The 5,446-nt window shown below is 37.3% G+C and overlaps 1 long non-coding RNA gene across 1 annotated transcript; it reads right to left on the reverse strand.

Moving 5' to 3' along the window:
• Positions 1-4,209: 4,209 nt before the first annotated feature.
• LOC308395582 lies at positions 4,210-4,682 on the reverse strand. Its single transcript, XR_013971414.1, has 3 exons — positions 4,616-4,682; positions 4,405-4,452; positions 4,210-4,268 (listed from the first exon to the last, which is right to left on the reverse strand). It is a non-coding gene; the product is annotated as an uncharacterized lncRNA (long non-coding RNA).
• Positions 4,683-5,446: the final 764 nt, after the last annotated feature.

Raw genomic sequence — 5,446 nt, forward strand, 5'->3', positions numbered from 1 at the left:
TTCTTCAACTGACCGCAGCACACCTGCACCAGGGTAAACCTCCGCCTATGCCACTCCTGCTTTACAGGTGAAAATAGAGCAAAAGGACCGCTGAGTCTTTGACTTTATTTATTTTCTGCTGTGTTTTACTTGCATCTATTTGAAAGACTGAGTGTAAACACAAAAAATATTTTATTTTATGTGCTGGAATGTGCAGAAAATAGGTTTAAATGTTAAACTAATTTATTCAAGTCAGAGAATGTTGCATATAATTAAATTTTTGCTTGATGCATAAAGTTTAAAGATTAAAACTAATAAAACAAGTAAAAAAAAAGAGACTTTTCCATTTGATTACATTTTGTATGATGGATTATGCAGAAAAAGTAGAATTGGGCTGAAAGATCTATCGCTTTATCGCCTCTTCAGGTTGTAAATCGTGTTTTTAAAAAGGAACTAAGTAACTAAGTAATTAATTACTTTTGAAAATAAGTAATCAGTAAAGTAACGGGATTACTTTTTGGGGGAAGTAATCAGTAATTAGTTACTGATTACTTTTTTCAAGTAACTTGACCAACACTGGTCCCCAGTATACCTTTTTTGCCTCGTTCTGACCACTAGTCATGTTATGGCCTTCATCTTGGTCAGAATTTTCTCCAGAACCCAGATCAGATTGACTACTTTTTCTTTTCAACTATTCATCTATTGCTATTACGCCCTGCGTGGTCTCACAGCATGACTATTATGTAATTTCTTCTTCCTGTCCTTCTGTTTTACTGGGAGTTGGCAACCTATTTAATTACTGCCCTCTAGTGGAAGAGAAAGTAATTGTTCTGCCTGTTACTCATGCCCATTGCTTAGAGTACTAATCAGGTGGAACCAGATGATCTTCCAGGGCACACCTAATCATTTCTCCAGTGGCTGGCAAACACTGATATTGTCACGGAAAACGGGGTGAGCCGTGTGGAGGCATAAATGAGGACCCAAGAGCAGGCATTCGCTGAGATGCGAACGAGGTTTATTGCAACATAAAACACAAGGAGAAAATGGCAAAACGGAACTAAAGATAAACTACACTGGGAGAAACTAAACTACAAAACAGCAGAGCAGAACATGGAGGAAGGTGGGCGAAGGCACATGAAGGTTGACAGCAGGGCAAACACACAGTAGATACACAGACGGACCAGCAAACAGCACACAAGTAGACACAACTTAAATACACACTGAAGAACACAGGGCGATTACACACATGTGGGAAACACAGCTGGACCTGATGAGCGTGATGAGCCGAGGGGGAAGCAAAACTAAATACAATGACGTAAGACATGGACCTTCAAAGTAAAACAGGAAACAGTTCAGAAAGACGACGGCGTGACACTGAACTAAAGCTACACTAAACACGAAGGCACAAAACACAAACCCTAAGAACAAACCCTAAACCAGAATAAACTGAAACATAGAATTATAATATTCAAAACACGATAACTAAACAATCAGAACATAAATAATATCACAGATAAATACCAAAATACAACAAACTGAAAATGCTGGGTCAAATGACCCAGGACCGTGACAGATATAAAGATTAATGTTTACATTGAAGTATTGGACAAATCTGTTGACCTGTATTATTTCATCCAGAACATCCCGAACACCACTACAACAACCTCCTTCTCTCTGAGACAGTCTGCTGCAGCCTTACAACTTAAGGTAATTAAATCTTTACTCTCAGCATTTCTTGTGTAAGGATTGTGAAAGATAATTGTTTTGTTTTTTAATTGATGTATTTGTCATTTTGCTATCTTATTGTCTTTAATGTCTTTGTTTGTTTGTTTTTTATCAACAGGTATAATAACTGAAACCATGCTGAAGGCATTTCTGTTTGGATGCTTCCTGCACTGAACATTCAGAATCTCACTACAACAACCTCCTTCTCTCTGAGACTGTCACAGTCCTGAGTTGGTGACCCAGTGTTCTGTATCTCTTTAATTTGTGTTTCTTGATTATTTGTTATTCATGGTTTTCACTGTTAGTGTTTTGGTTTCTGTCCTAGTATTTCTAGCTCCCTAGTTCAGTAGTATTTCTTGAGTTCTAGTTCTTAGGTTTTGGTATTTGGCTTCCCTGTGTCCTGTGTTGTCTACTCGGTGCCCTCCCATCCCACGTTTCACGTTCCTATGTTCTCTGTCTCCCCGGTCTCTTTGTTAAGTTTACTATCTTGTGTTCAGTCGCTATGTTTCCTGTTTTACTTTGAAGGTCCGTGTCTTATGTCATTGTATTCAGTTTTCCTTCCTCCCTGTCTCGTCATGTTCATTAGGTTGAGCCATGTCTCCCTCCTGTGTTACCTCTGCATGACGTCCCTGTATTGCCTCAGCGTTCTCTCCATCAGCTTTCCTGTGTTTCCTGGTTCCTCATCCCCTGGTTCTGGTCAATCCTCAGGTTATATGTTTATGGTTAGTTTTCCCTAGTTTAGGTTTTGTTAGTTTTCTCTGTTCCACCTGTTTGCAGTATTGATCATCCATAAATAAAGGCTCGCTTTCTGTTCAAAACATTCTCCCGCATCCATGTCTGCATTTGGGTCCCCATTCTTCTAAAATCCCACACATCTGCCTCTGCAGCTGTGACAGAGACAGTCTGCTGCAGCTGTACAAATAACATTTTTACTCTCAGTATTTTTTGTGCACGGATTGTGAAGGATAATTTTTATTTGCTTGGATGAATCTGTCGTTTTAGTTCATCTTATTGTATCTTAACTTTTTCTCAACTTATCTATTCATCTTATTGAACATCACTTTCTGTAAAATGTTCTGTAAAATGGATATTTTTCTCTCTAGAGATGACCAACAAACAACATCTCCCTGCAGCAGCTTCTCTCTGCCTTCCTACAAGCACTTGCTACAACTACTACAACAGCTGCATCCATTATAACTCCCTGAAATCATAAAGGAAACTAAAAAACCAAAGAGTGGTTTTAAGCCAGCATTGCATTTATGACGCCAGGACAATGTTGCTTGTTTTGCTTTACTTTTTCTCTTTTCTAAATTGAATCTTGACTTTTGACTTTCTGATCACTGTTGTGTTTAGTAGCTGCCAAATAAAGTTCATCAGTGAAAATCAGTTAAACTCAAAATGTATTTTTTTTTGTTTGTTTGTTTTTCACAAACACCATTGTATTGTATGGTTAGGCACAAGTTTTTGTACACAGATTCTGCCATTTTTTCTCTGTACACAATCACAGGGAATTTTAAATCAAACAATTGAGATACTATTGCAGAATTGCAGACGTTCACCTTTAATGTGGGTGGGTCTTTACAAAAATATGACATCAACTGTTTAAGTATTACAAACATTTTTATCTTTAGTGCCCAATTTTGAGCAGCTCAGTACTAATTGGATAACCTGACATCATTTTATATACAAACATCATTTTTTTTATGCTTTGACTGAAATACTTAAGTCTATACACCATGAACATCACAAATACTGTGTCTCCTCCCTTCAGATGTTCTTCTTGGCATTTACTACAGAGCCTTCGGTTGCTGCTTCTCTTTGGTTCTCTTTATCTTCAGTTTTGTCTTTAATAGCTGCTGTATTGCTTTGGTAAGTGGACTGATTCTTATATAGTGCATTTCTACTCTCCCTGCTTTATACAACATGCCACATTCACCCATATTAACTTTCCTAGCTAACATTCACACACGTTCATACTCCAATGGATGCATCAGAGTAACTTGGGGTTACTAACTTGAGACAAGTATTGTGCATGCAGACTGGGGAAGCCAGGGATTCAACCACTAACCTTCCTAATCAGTAGATGATCTGTGCTACCTCCTAAGCTCCAGCCACCCCTTTTTCAATGTGTTTTTGCACCGTGGCGCATTAATCAGCTGAGCAAGAGTAGAGAGTAAGACATTTTGCATTGAAAATGGTCTGCTTTCTGAAAATAAGTCAGAATTTCAAAAGATTTTTGTTTTTCTGTTAAGCCACAACACTGACCTATGAATCGTGCAAGCTTTTTTAAACTCTATAAGACCAAGTCATTCAAAAATAAGTGGAGATTTTCAATAATCTGTGTGAATAAATTATGAAAAACAATGATGCCGTTCAACATGGGTTTTTATTCATTGTTGGTTCATTTTCAATTCATTCTTTGTAACAGTAATAGCTGTTGGTGAAGGAGCAGCTTATCGTATAGCGGCAAGAATCGCTGCAAGGAGCGTTGGATTCCGCAGAAGTGTTGGATTCTGTAGAAGAGCTGTTATCAGGGTAAGATAACTTGTGTTAGTCCCAGTAGTCTGCAAGAAAATAAGTAATAAATATTATTACATGGGATAATGCATTCTCTGTTGAATGGCTTTCTTTGGATATGATAATATTGGAGAGTCCAGTGTGTCTAATGTTCAAACATAGAAAGACAAACATGACACTCACCCCCTCCCTAGATGAAGAACGTGCATCACGCTCGTGTGCTGAGTCAATCTGTTTAAAAAAAACAAAAAATACATGCAAATGTGTTGTTTGGATATAACAGTACAGGAACACTGATACAGTCTCTGGTGACACGATTCCACACACAGTACAAGATATAGTTATACATTATATATTAAAACATTAATTTAGTCTTCAGTCATATTACACTTACAGGATTTGCCAGAGCAAGGCTCAGCAGGCATCCAAGCAGAAACACAACCTTGATCATGGTTTCAGTGATTTCACCTGTTAACAATAATTTTGATGAGATGTGGTCAAAACCATCAGCCAAATCACCATTCCACCAACATTACATTGAAAACACAGAAGCAATAAAGGATTGATGAGAAATGTTACCGTCAGGTCTTCACAACTTCAGCAGACTGTCTCAGAGATGTGGATGATTGTGGTAATGCTGTACTGACAGTGGAGCTTTTTATACACAGTTGCAAGAGATGATTTAATCTCATTTGCGTAACTGTTGGGAAATTATAATTCTTAGTAAACATCCTCATCTTAATATAAGAGGAAACACAATTAGGCAATTATCAGGGACACACCTGAATTACACCTAATTCTTAGTAGGTATGATTTCTGTCAGAAATTATATGCCATGGTTGGTTTTGTCTAACATTCAATTGTGAAACTGTGGTGTACATTGTCCTTACTTGATATCAATTTTGGTCTGAGATACTTAAAACTAAAGGGTTAAGTACCAGTCTTCCAGTCAGCATTCAGTGATATTTTCTTTTGTCCTAGAGGTCTTGAATGTGAAGAAATGTTGTATTTTATAGAATAATACTGGGGATTTGTGGTCTGTTGTGTATGCAAGAGCTAATCTTGTTTCTGAACCACAGTGATATGAGATTTGCATGGTATGTATTCACATACAAAACTAAAATGTTTTTGTGAATGTTCCTTACGTACAATTACGTACAATTGTCTACACATAAAAATATATGAAGAATGGTCACTATGTCCTCTCTATCTTTATATCTATATA

This window comes from Rhamphochromis sp. 'chilingali', assembly GCF_963969265.1.
Source record: "Rhamphochromis sp. 'chilingali' genome assembly, chromosome: 4".
Taxonomy (NCBI): Eukaryota; Metazoa; Chordata; class Actinopteri; order Cichliformes; family Cichlidae; genus Rhamphochromis; species Rhamphochromis sp. 'chilingali'.